Source organism: Marmota marmota, unplaced genomic scaffold, assembly GCF_001458135.2.
Source record: "Marmota marmota marmota unplaced genomic scaffold, marMar, whole genome shotgun sequence".
Classification (NCBI taxonomy): domain Eukaryota; kingdom Metazoa; phylum Chordata; class Mammalia; order Rodentia; family Sciuridae; genus Marmota; species Marmota marmota.
Window position 1 is genome coordinate 6,967,895 of NW_026000169.1, and position 14,302 is coordinate 6,982,196.

At 35.5% G+C, this 14,302-nt stretch overlaps 1 long non-coding RNA gene across 1 annotated transcript; it reads right to left on the reverse strand.

The window, feature by feature from the left end:
• Nucleotides 1-428: 428 nt before the first annotated feature.
• On the reverse strand, nucleotides 429-4,841 carry LOC125611784. The gene is made up of 3 exons (XR_007342029.1): nucleotides 4,651-4,841; nucleotides 2,548-2,664; nucleotides 429-588 (listed from the first exon to the last, which is right to left on the reverse strand). It is a non-coding gene; the product is annotated as an uncharacterized LOC125611784 (long non-coding RNA).
• Between the last annotated feature and the right edge of the window lie 9,461 nt (nucleotides 4,842-14,302).

Consider the following 14,302-nt stretch of genomic DNA (forward strand, 5'->3'; position numbering starts at 1 on the left):
CTAAAAATTAATAGGGTTTTCTTTTTTTCTAAACAGTACACTTCTTCACAAAGCCTACCTAATTACATGAGTTTTTCCTTGAGAACCACATGCTTCCATACTCTTTTTCTTTTAACTATTTTTTTAAATGCTATCTACCCCCAGGACCTCCAACCCCCTCTCTAACAAATCAGCATGTAACAGAGAAGAAAAGTTCTGAACTATCACTGCTTTGAATTTCAAATGTTTAAATTTAATTCAGCCTTTTCCAGGTAAAATGAATTTGACGTGACCCTCCAAGGCTTTCCCACTCTGGGGTTGACCCAGTACACCCCTAATTAAGCATAAAGAGCACCACAAAGAACAAACCACTTATTTGGAATCAAGCTCTTATAAGTTAGAAAAACTACCTTTTAGAGAACCTTCATTTAAAAGGACAATTACCATATTCTGTAAGCCTATTGATTTTTTCTTTATTGTTGAGATGAAGAATGTAAACAGAATTGCATATTTACTCATTTCATTTTCTGATTCCTTTGCTCCAAGACTCGACAATCTGTCCCTCATGTATGAAAGGCTGCTATTTCCAGAGCTGGTTCATGAGGGTGACTGATGAATGACAAGACAAAACTCTTATTAATGTGCCACAATTAGGAGTTCCTTTACTTCAAGAGCTTTTTATAAGTTCATAGTTTTGACCCCACTACCTTCTTTTCCCTTTGGTAATTGCTGGTGTTTGACAGCCACTGTGTTGGCTGCCTGTAACATATGGCTAATTGAATTAGAGTTGGGGAAAGAATTAGCAAATTCCTAATTATAATCCACTCACAGATCTGAAGCCTGAATAAGGAGGATACAAGGAAAAGGTTGCTGAGCTTAGAAAACATAACATTGTATGATGATTGTTGTCAGATGCAAATATTTCTAAAATGCCTGAATATAATTTATTTGCAAGAGATAGAGATTTGCCTTTGTGTATTGGTCAGTTTTTCATTGCTGTGACCAAAATACCTGACAAGAACAATTTAGAGGAGGACATTTGGTATGGACTACTAGCTTCAGAGGTTCAGTCCAAGATCAGCCAACTCCATTGATCTTAGCCAGAGGTAAGGCAAAATATTATAGTGTAAAGGCATTGAAGAGGAAAGCTGCTTAGCCCATGGCTACCATGAAGCAGAGAAAGAGAGAGTGAGAGAGAGACAGGGAAGCCAGGAACAAAATATAACCCCCAGGGCTTACCTACAATGACCTACCTTCTCTAGCCACACCTCACCTGCCTAAAGTTACCACCTAGTCATCCATTCAAGTTATTAATCCATCAAAAGGATTCATCCACTAATTAAATTACAGTTCTCATAATCTGATCATTTCACCTCTAAACATTCCTACATTGTCTAATATGAGCTTTTGGGGGAGACACTTCATATCCAAACAATAACATTTTGTCTATATGATTTTTGTAAGTCTGGGCACTGCACACCTGGAATTCACAAAATCATACATTGATTCATATTTGCAATTCTAATAAGGCAATGCTCTATTTTCACCTTGTAGATTCCTTTCCATCCCCATCACTCCAGTTATGAAAATACACGTATATATTTTTAAATGTGTATTTTAATTTCACATGAATTTTTCTACACACACTTCCTTGGAATTGCCTTACCTGTAGTAAACAAAATGTCCCAAGAATATTCATTTATCAAATATTGCCATGAACATTTATTTAACAGTGCAAGATATAGTACTAGGTATCAAAAAGGTATACAGATGATGAGATACAACTTTCTCAATTTTTTTTTTCATTGCTTGGTCAGGAAGCAAGATGAACAATAGAAGTATAATGTGACAAAGGTCATGGTGTATACATATGGAGACTACGACTTGATAAATGCTCCCCACTAGACTATAAATGCTATGAATGAAACCTAGCACCATGACACACAATAAGTGTTCAACAAATACTAGTTGTGAATTAATAAAGGAATAAATGAATATGATATACAGTAATATTAGGCTTTAGACAGGTCACTTCTGATTTTGGGATTCTAAAGAAGCTATTTTGAGGAAATAAAGTTTTGGGGCTGGGGTTGTAGCTCAGCGGTAGAGCGCTTGCCTCACAGGTGGGAGACCCTGGGTTCAATCCTCAGATAAAAATAAATAAACAAAATAAAGATATTGTGCCCATGTATAGCTAAAAATATTATATATATATATANATATATATATATATATATATATATATATATATATATAGAAATAAAGTTTTGGTTTAAGTCTTAAATGAATAGATAAGATCTGATGGGGGTCACTCTTTATTGACATGGCTCAAGCATAGGAAAAAAGTAAGATACAGTTAGGTAGCACAGGTAATCAATCAACTTTGTTTAAGAAAGTTACATTTACTAATTCACATTTTTATAACATGTTATGAATTTTAGACATGAAAAGAGAGTAGTGAGAGATAGGACTAGAAGAGGTATACTGAGAACAGATCTTGAATAACCCTGATTACAGGTGAATGATTATGAAAAAAAAAAAAATGATGATCCATGGGCTGATTCAAACCTTAGACAGGAAATGTCTTCTCTGAAATTTCTCAATAACTCATGGACTCCTGGAGTTAACATGTTACAGTGGCAAAGATATAGTGTGTTTCTCCTTAGAATCCACTTCAGGTTCAAGCTGGAAGACAGGAGAAGCAAGAAACTCTGTTGGGAATAGACATACACATTAGAAAATTCATTCACTCTCCTTTTTTCTCTTTGGCAGCTTGTCAGCTATGCCTAAACATAATTCAGGACTTTAAGAGATGATATCTGTGATGTCTTTATCTGTTACCAATCATTTGTGTATGTGTGTTTGTAGTACTGAAGATAGAACCCAAGACCTCGTGCATGGTAGATAAGTACTCTACCATTGAGCTACATCCCCAGCTCTCTTTTAAAATCCTTATTTTGAGACAGGGTCTTGATAAATCACCCAGACTTTCTTCAAACTAGAGATCCTCCTGCCTCAGCTTCCGGTGTAGCTAGAATTATAGGCATGTGCCACTGTGCCCAGCTCAAAATTATAGGTATTTTGGTTTGTTTTCCAAGGTGTTGGAGGTTGAACTAAGGGCCTCACATGTGCTAAGCAACTGTTCTACCACTGAGCTACATATACCTCCAATCTACCAGTTATATTTTTATTATAAGAATGGAACAGAGGAAGAAAGTAAATAATTAATTTGAAGCCTAAGTTGTGCTGAGAATGCAAACAGTTTCTTCAGAATTTTGACAAAGACTACCGACTCTACACCAACAGTTCTTCCCCAGTAGAATATTAACATTGGAAAACTAAATATTTTTCTTAGGAAACATGAACACTTTGAGAGATCCAAGAATAAAGTATAAACTTCCATCTTCCATTGCTAAAATAGTTATGTGAGTAATTTCTGGTCAATAATATGCTCTATAGTATGGATCCAGAATGTCCCTCAGAGGCCTTTTCCTCAACTTGCGCTATTGGAAGGTGCTAGAAATCTTTAAGAGATGGGACCTAGTGGGAGGTTTTAGGTCATTGAGGGTGTGCTCTCAAAGGAGATTGTGGGGCACTGGTCTCTTTCCTCTTCTCTCTTTCACTTCTTGCAATGAGGTGAAAAGTTTTGCTCTACCTTGTGCCCCCTGCCAAGATGGGCTGCCCCACCACAGGTCAAAAGCGACAGGGCCAATCAATTATGGACGGGAACTCAGAAACAATAAGCCAAAATAAAAATAAAGGTGTTTCTCTCTCTCTCTCTCTCTCTCTCTTATTTTTTAGTTGTAGTTGGACACAATACCTTTATTTTATTTATTTATTTTTATGTGGTGCTGACAATTCAACCCTCGAACGTGGGAGGCCAGCACTCTAAGCTGAGCCACAACCCCAGCTCCATGTTTTCTTTTTTTTATTCCAGGTATTTGTTATAGGGATGAAAAGCTGACTAAGTAAAGATGTAAACAAAAGAATTGTGTGAAACTCTGAGGAGAAGAAAGTAACTTTCTTCATTCCATTACTGTCTGAAATGTGAACCTGATTGCTAGAATTTGACTAGCTATCTTGGATCAGGAGTGGCTTGGAAATAAGATCAGAACTAAATGAAAACACTGGGTTCTTGAAGATTATGAAGATACCATTGCTACTTTAGATTTCTTTCCTGTGAACTTCATTTATAGGCATGAGATAAAATGCTACATTTTTAAAACTACTCTTATCTTGAGTTTTCTATAGTTTGCAATTGGTTATAAACTTAAGCAATATGAAGTTTTAAGAAATTTAAATTTTTAATTTTTTTAAGGAATGAAAGCAATATACAAGCATCTTCTAGTAGATTACATTGTTGCTAAAGAAATACTAACTCTTCCCCTTTCCATGGGAAGAATATGCTTCCATACCATATTTTTTAAAAATATTTTTTTAGTTTTAGATGGACACAATACCTTTATCTTATTTATTTATTTTTTTATGGTGCTGACAATTCAACCCAGTGCCTCACGGGTGCTAGGCAACTGCCCTACCGCTGAGCTATAACCCCAGCCCTCCATATCATCTTGATGTTGGATGTGGCCATGTGACTTGCTTTAATCAGTAAGATGCTAATAGACCTGACATGAGCAAAGTTAAGAACTGTCCTGGTATAGTTTGGCTTACCCTTTTGCTCTCTTCATTGCCTTGAGAAAAGTATGTGCAGGATAGCCAGTACCCCTTGGACCAAGCCCAGGAATATTCATGGAGAGGAGACGCAAGCCCAAACCTTAGGCAGAGCATGAAGTAGCTGAACTCCAACTGACAAAGAAATGAGTAAACAAGAAATAAATATTTGTTGTTTTATGCCACTAAATTTTGTGACTGTCATCCAGAATTAGTTGAGTATTGCATATCGTTTCCTGTGAACTCTTTTCAAATCTGTTAGGATTGTATATATTGAGAACAACAGGTCATGTTTTTTTAAAAAAATTTTTTTAGTTATCAATGGACCTTTATTTTTTTTTTAATTTTATTTATTTATCTATGGTACTGAGAATCAAACCCAGTGCCTCTCACATGCTAGGCAAATACTCTAATACTAAGCTACAACCCCAGCCCAGTCGATGTTTTTCGAGAACCCCCAAATCATCATTCAGTTCACTAAACACCAAACCAGCAGATCACCAACCTTTTAGTATCAATAAAGTGACTTGAAATAAATACTTAATTCATGTTTGCACTATAATATGCCCCATGTATGGTCAAAATTGAGTTCTATGTAATGGAAAGTTCCTATGTGCAATGGCTTTTACAATTGAGATAGTTTCAAATAGAACTCACAGACTCAACTTTTCTGAAAATATGAAATAAAGCAAACAATGCCTTTGCTATGAACATCAAAGAGTTTGAAACTTTCCTCTTGTATTTATAAACTTGGAGAAAGGAATATCCTCACATCATTTATTCCTTATTTTCCTCATTCATCACAACTGACAGGCCAATCATTTTTGTTGAAAACATTAATATGTGACAATAAAAGAGATACAAATGATTGGAAGATAGGAAATTCTTCTTGAAAGCTTTTTTAGTATAATTATTTTGTCTATAAAGCATTCCTGCCCCCCGCCCAGAATCCAATGTTTCTATTCTCCTTGGAGGATATTTGCCAAAATACCTGAGGAAGTTGTCTTCTCCTGAGTTTCCTAAATAAAAACTCTTCTTTAGTTATTCAAATCTCCTCCTACCTCTCCCCCACCACCATCACTACCCACATGTAGACAGAATTTTCTAGCCCTGCCTACCAACAGCGGTCCCAGGCACCTGGCTGTGGCCCACAGGGCTAACACCCTTCTAAAGACCTTTCTACAAGCTCTCCCCTGGCTTCTTGGGGTTTCCTGAAATCTTTAGCTTGTCATCCATACAGAGATTAAGCTAGTGACTCTCTATGCGTCTCACTCCCCTCTTCTAAAACTTCACTAAACTCCTTCCCTTTCCTTAAAAAAAACAAACAACAACAAAAAAAAAAACAGCTCACTAATATGTCTAGTGACTGGATGTTAGTTAAGCCATTCTTTCTGCATGGTTTCTTATCAGTGAGTAGTTGGCTTCTTTACATGGGGTCAGGACCTTCCAAGAAGGAAAGGCGTGAGCTCCAAGGCACAGTATAACTTCAGCAACATTCTTTTAGTCAAAGCAAGTCACAAGGCACAATCATAGTCAAAGGATGGGAAATAGACTTCATTTCTTGATGGAAAGAGCTGCAAAATATTGATGAAGAACTCTGGAGTCCTTATTTTTATATTTACAACATTTTATTTCAAAATGGTGTTCTATCTTGTCATAGAACATAGAAGTATCTTGCAAAACAATCACATTGAAAATTTAAATATTTTTATTACCACAACAGCGATCTTTATGGTAAATAATCATTAAAAAAAACATTGCATTTGTTTTCATTTCTTTACCAACACTTTAATCTGTAGCTGTTATTCACTGGACCCTGAAATGCCAAACAAATATAAACTTGTATCGTGATGACTTTGAGCAGAATTTTCTGTATATTGCTTTCATTTTGCATATCACTGCCAGTTTGGTCGATAAAAATTTGAAGATGCATTGAGTACTTTATAGTAAGACTCATTTTTTTCTTAGTTGGATCAATACAGTGTCTATCCTAAAATGTAAGCCTAATCGATATTATAATTTCCATCTTCACATTTGCTTTTTAAATATTCTGCTTTTAACTGGCAATCCATTTCTAGTTTCAGAGGTAATTTTTCTACTTCATCTAAAATGCATACGTGTGTGTGTGTGTGTGTGTTTATAAAGTTATACACAAAAAAGCCAAAATGTGTAACAACTTTATCACAAAATCAGAAAACCCAGGGAACCTCTACCTCAGAGTTATACCCCCAGCCCTTTTTGTTTTGTTTTGAGACAGAATCTCACTACGTTGCTCAGGCTGGCCTTGAATTTGCAATCCTCCAGTCTCAGTCCCTCAATTCACCAGAATTATGAGTGTGCACCACTGCACCTGGAAAATTGAAATTTTTAATAGTAATATTTTATATATATGCATATATATGTATATACATATATACATATACCTTTTAGCCAGGCACGCATTGCACATTCCTATAATCCCAGTGACTTGGGAAGCTGAGGCTAGAGGATCTCAAGTTCAAGGCCAGCCTCAGCAACTCAGTGAGATACTGTGTCAAAATAATAAATAAAATAAGAAGGGCTGGGTTGTAGCTCAGTGGTAAAACACCCTAGGGTTCAATCTCCAGTACAAAAAAAATATATATTATATATCTATCTAGAATTGTATTATTCTTACATAGCCATTATAGGGGCAAATATACACATGGAATGCTTTATTCCAAGGATTACACACGAAAATAGAGATTGATACAATAGTATATGAGTGGTTACATATATGTTAAAATTTGGGATTTAACATCTTAATTTTAAATCTGTGCTGCACAACACTAGAATTTAATCTGTATCTGTATATATATATATATATATAGAGAGAGAGAGAGAGAGAGAGAGAGAGAGAGAGAGAGATCATGTATATATCTTTTAAAAGTGAAAGTTGAATAAAATGTTCTTAGAATGCCTGTAGCAGTTTAAAAACCCCTATATTATAGAAATATGTTATAATTATACAACAAATTATACAAAAAATTTTGCCCAGTGATTAAGGAGCCAGGACTAAAATTCATGTCCTGAGATTCCCAGTCCATTATCTTACTATACTTTACTGTATGTTTGTGTGTGTGTGTGTTGTTGTTGTTGTTGTTGTTTCTTTGTTTCCCCCCAGTACTAGAGATTAAACCCAGGGGCACTCTACCATTGAGCTACTTCCCTAGACCTTTTTATTTCCTTATTTTGATGCAAGATCTTGCTAAGTTGCTGTGGCTGGCCTTGAACTAATATGTGGAATCAGGTATTCATCAATGATGAATGGATAAGGAAAATGTTGTATATATACACTATGGAATATTGTTCAGCCATTAAAAGAGTGAAACCCTGTCATCTGAGGCAAAATGAGTAAAACTAGAAAACATTATGTTAAAAAAAAAAAGCCAGGAAGACAAATACTGCATGTTCTTTCTCAAATGTGAGAGCTAAAAAAGTTAATCACCAAATAGAAAAGAATAGTAAACAATAGAAGCTAGGAAAAGAATCGGGAAGGAGCATCAAGGGAGATTGGATAGTAGGTACTAAAACACAGTTACATAGAAGGAATAAGTTCTAGTGTTATACAGCACAACAAGTGGCTACCATTCACAGTAACTTATTTTATGTTTCATGAAGAACCAGAAGAGAGGAGCTCAACATTTCTGAACATAAAAAAAAAAAAAAAAATGATTAGGGGCTGGGGTTGTGGCTCAGCAGTGGAGTGCTTGCCTAGCAAGTGTGGGACCCTGGGTCCGATCCTCAGCACCACATAAAAATAAATAAACAAATAAATAAAGTGAAGATATTCTGTCCATCTACAACTAAAAAAGTATTTAAAAAAATGATTAGGAGAGGTTTTCAAGATGGTGGAATAGAGCAGGTCACTTTCCTGGCTGCTCTGTGGTGTGAAACCAAGAAAACAGACAGCTTCTCAGCAAGGTGAGTGAATGAAGAAAATGGGGGGATGGAGGGGATTGGACTTTAATACTGGATACTCAAATTAGATCAGGGACTCAGGAGAAGAAATAAGGAAGAAATGTCCAGCACCACAGTCGCTGCTATGGTCAGAGGCACAAGCCAGATTGGTCCCTTTGTGAGCACAGAGGAGGGATAAGGGAATTAAAGGCACTTGCATTTTTAGGAGAACTGAGGCATGTTTGGGTAAAGCAAGTTTAGCGATCAAAGACACTGCCCAACTCAACTGAAAGGCATGCTGCACAATATCCTCATGGGGTTGGGGTGGGGGAACTGCATGTCTCCTAGAAGGAACCATTTTGCAGTTGCAGCAGAGGGACCACCAGGTGAGGGAGCCAATTCCTGGCACACCTGAGTCTGGTATGAAATACAGGCCTGGCAAACACACACTGCATGACACAGAGTGTGCTTAAGTGGCCAGGAGAAAATTAAATGTGGACAGAGGTTTACACAGGGGACATCTGGTTGAGGAAACCACCTGACTCTCCCTCCCCCGCTAATCTGGCTGCTTGCAGGACCTGCTGGGAGAGACACGTCCAACCAGGAATTTGAAAGGCAGGGGCAGGAGAGACTGAGTTTGGAGACTGAACCCAAGACCAGGAAACTTAAGGTCCATGGTGACATAGTGGACTAAGAATTGGCTCCTTCACCACATGAATAGAACCCAGGGGGATCATGGAGTGCAGTCTTCCAGCATGGACCAGCAATTTCTGGCCACTGGAGGTGCATTGATTTAGAATCTCCAGACCAATTGGCATACAGTGAAGATATTTCATGAGGAAGAAATGAAAAATAAAAGTGAAAACAAGCAAAGGGTGGAACTACACTAGAAGAATAGGCAATCAAAGGAGAAACTAATTCAAATTAAAAACCAGAAATAAATAAAAACTACAGGAAATAAAAATCATATCTCAAGGACTGACGTTGTGGCTCAGTGGCAAAGTGCTTGCCCTGCACATGTGAGACACGGGGTTGTATTCCTCAGCACCACATAAAAATAAACAAAATAAAGATATTTTAAAAATCATATATCAATAATAACATTGAATGTAAATGGTCTAAACTCATCAATCAAAAAACACAGACTGGCAGATTGGATTAAAAAACAAGATCCAAAAATATGCTGTTTCCAAGAGACTCACCACATAGGCAAAGCCATCCATAGATTGAAGGTAAAAGGATGGGTAGTAACATATCATTCACATGGACATTATAAACAAGCAGGGGTTTCTATCCTCATATGAGATAAAGTGGACTTCAAGCCAAAATTAATCAGAAGGGACAAAGAAGGACATTTCATACTGCTTAAAGGAATTATACCTACAAGACATAACAATCATAAATATTTATGCCCCAAACAATGGAGCATCTACATATATCAAACAAGCCCTTCTTAGTTTCAAGAGTCAAATAGACCACAACACAATAATCCTGGGTGACTTTAACACACCTGTCTCACCAATGAATTGATCTCCAAACAAAAACTAAATAAAAAAGCTATAGAACTAAAAAAATACAACTAATGATTTAGACTTAACAGACATATATAGAATATTTCATCCACCAATGACTAATACACTTTCTTATCTGCAGCATTCAGATTCTTCTCTAAAATAGACCGTATCTTAGGCCACAAAGCAACTCATAGCAAATCCAAAAAAAAAAAAAAATAGATTATACCTTGCATTCTATCAGACCATAATGGAATGAAAAAAAGAAATCAATGATAAAATGAAAAATAGAAGCTACTCTGACACCTGGAGACTAAATAATATGCTACTGAATGAACAATGGATTGCAGAAGACATCAAAGAGGAAATTAAACAATTCTTAGAGGTAAATGAGAACACAGATATAACATATCAAAATCTCTAGGACATTATGAAGGCAGTAGTAAGAGTAAAATTCACTGCATGGAGTTTATTCCTTCAAAGAAGAAAAAGTCAACAAATGAATGACCTAACATTACATTTCAAAGTCCTAGAAAAAGAAGAACAAATCAACACCAAAAGCAGAAGACAGGAAATAATTAAAATCAGAGCTGAAATCAATAAAATTGAAACAAAAAAATTTAAATGATAAAACAAAAAGTTGTTATTTAAAAAAATTAATAAAATTGATAAACTGTTAGCCAAGCTAACAAAGAGAAAGAGAAAACTCAAATTACTAAAATTTATAATGAAAAAGGAAATACCACAATGTATACTACTGAAATATAGACAATAATCAGAAACTATTTAGAAAATTTATACACTAATAAAACAGAAAATCTTGAAGACATCAACAAATTTCTGGACATATGACCTACCCAAATTGAATCAGGAGGACATAGAAAATTTAAACAGATCAATTTCAAGCAATGAAATTGAAGACACCATCAAAAGTCTACCAACAAAGAAAACCCAGGACGAGACAAATTCTCAGCCAACGTCTACCAGACCTTCAAAGAAGAACTAACACCAATCCTCCTCAAATTATTCCATGAAATAGAAAAAGAGGAAACCCTTCCAAATTCATTGTATGAAGCTAGTATCACCTTGATACCAAAACCAGACTATGACACATAAAGGAAAGAAAAATTCAGATCAATATCCCTGATGCACATAGATGCAAAATTTCCTAACAAAATACTGGCAAATTGCATAGAAAAACATATTTTAAAAACAGTGCCCCATGATTAAGTGGAGTTTGTCCCAGAGATGCAAAGTTGTTTCAACATACAGGAATCAATCAACATAATTCATCCCATCAATAGACTTCAAAACAAGAATCACATGATTATCTCAATAGATATTTAAAAAAAAGCATTTGACAAAATATAGCACCCCTCATGTTCAAAACACTAGAAAAACTAGGGATAGTAGGAACATACCTTAACATTGTAAAAGCTTTATATATGCTAAACCCAAGGCCAACATCATTCTAAATGGAGAAAAAATGAAAGCATTCCCTATAAAAACTGGAACAAGAAAGGAATGCCCTCTTTCAATACAGTCCTGAAAATTGTAGCCAGAGCAATTAGACAGAAGTGAGAAATTAAAGAGATACAAATAGGAAGATAAGAACTCAAACTATCCCTATTTGCTGATGAAATGATTCTATATCTAGAATACCCAAAAATCTCCACCAGGAAACTTCTAGAACTAGAGGATGGGAGAAAATATTTCCCACCTGCATCTTCAACACCAAAAAAAAAAAAAAAAGAAAGAAAGAAAGAAAGAAAGAAACCCAAATAATTCAGTCAATAAATGGATACTTCACAGAAGAAGAAATACCATCAGTCAAGAAAATCAAGAAATACATGAAAAAATGTTCAACATCACTAGCCATTAGAGAAATACAAATTAAAATTACACTGAGATTTCATCTCACTCCAGTCAGAATGGCAATTATCAATAAATGTTGGTGAGAGCGTGGGGGAAAAGGTATGCTCATACATTGCTGTGGGACTACAAATTGGTGCAACCACTCTGGAAAGCAGTATGGAGATTACTCAGAAAACTTGAAATGGAACCATCATTTGACCCAGTTATCCCACTCTTAGGTATAAACCCAAAGGACTTAAAACCAGCATACTATACTGATGCAGCCATATCAATATTTATGGCATCTCAATTCATAATAGCTAAGCTATTATCCCTTCAACAGATGAATGGATAAAGAAAATGTTGGACATATATATACAATGGAATATTACTCAGCTATAAAGTAGAATGAAATTATCGCATTTGCTGGTAGATGGATGAAACTGGAGACTCTCATGCTAAGTGAAATAAGCCAATCCCCCAAACCAAAGGTTCTCTCAGATAGGTGATGCTGACTCACAATAGGCCATAAGGGGGAGGCAGGGGCAGAGGGAAAGGGAAGTTCACCAGATTGGACAGGGGGAATGGGGGAATAGAGAGGTAATGGGAATGGGAAAGACAGTAGAATGAATCAGACATAACGTTTCTATGTTCATATATGAATACACAATCAGTATAACTCCAAATAAAAAAAGAGAAGTTGCAGGTAAGAACCTGTAATATTTGATGGTGTAGAACATTTTATTCCATTTTCCAACCACCACTCCACGTCATATATAACCATAAAAATTGGAAGTTATGCTCCATGTATATGTAATATGTCAGAATATATTTACTGTCATATATAACTAAGAAGAACAAATTTAAAAAATTTTTAAAAAGAAATATTAAGGAGAAGGAAATTCTCATCACCCCACTTTGATCAATACACACTGTACACTTGTATTGAAATATCTCATTGTGTCCAATAAATAAATATAAATTATCTTATGTTTATTTTAAAAATAAGAATAAAATAAAAAATAAAGAGACAGTAAACATAAGATATATAATGCTGCTGGTGGTATAATACAGCCTACTATTTTATAGTAAACTATATTTTAATAAGTAGTAGTCTAAAACAACAATAAAAAGAACATTATAGTAAATATATAAGCCAACAACATAGTTGCTAACTGTCATAAGTAAGTATTATGTACTGGACATAATGATAAGAGCTACACTTTATATGACCAGCAACATAATATGTTTGCTTACACCAGCATCACCACAGGTGTTGAGTTATGCATTGTGCTACAGTGTAGGATGGCCATGATTTCACTAGACCATAGGAATTTATTAACTCCATTACGATCTATGGACCATTGTAGTTCATGCCATCTGTCATTGACACAAATGTCATTATGAGCTACATGACTATGCCACTTTTCTGGGCATGGGGGATTGAACTCAGGGGAGTCAACCATTGAGCCACATCCCCAGCCCTATTTTGTATTTTAATAAGAGACAGGGTCTCACTGAGTTGCTTAGCCCCTCACCCTTGCTGAGGCTGGCTTTGAACTCTATCTTCCTGTCTCAGCCTCCGGATTACAGACATGCACTACTGCACCCGGCAATGGCTTGAAATCTTTATACCAACGATTGAAGAAGAAACAATATCAGTGTTGAGGTGGTTTAAAGAAACTAGGTATGTAAATTATTACAGTATCTCTACAGGGCAATTTGGCAATAAGCATAAAAAAGTCGTTTTAAAATTGCATACTTCTTTCGACTGAATGCTTTTATTTCTAGCAATTTAGCTTAAAGAGATAATTTTCTTGTATATATAAATTTCCCCACAAATAGGTTAATCACAGTTTTTTAATATCATCAAACTAGCAAGCACCTAAATGTCCTAGAACACAAAATTTGTTTAAATAAACTGTTATCTCCATATATGAGCCAGTAGAGCACAGTGTCTATGGTTTAGTATTTGCAGTGTTACCAATCTGGGTTCAAGTCACATCCCAATGGGTGTGACAATGACAAAGTTATTTAAATTTTCTAAGTCTCGGCTTCCTATGTTAAAATAACCTTGCAGAGTTATTGTGAAGATTAAGTAAGTATTTTAAGTATACGTAGCTCTGGCTCACAGCAAGTGTTCAGTAAATCTTAGCAATTAAGATTATTATTCCTTTAATTGACTGAGCATCATTAAAAATCATTTCATCAAAGAATGCTTAATCATATTGAGACTAATAGTTTATATATTATAAGCAAAATAGTTTATATATTATGATGTCAAAGTGTGCCTGCATTTATTTTTACATTTTAAAAAACAACACTGGTGGATGATCATCAAAACCTTAAAAATGACTATCTCTAAATGT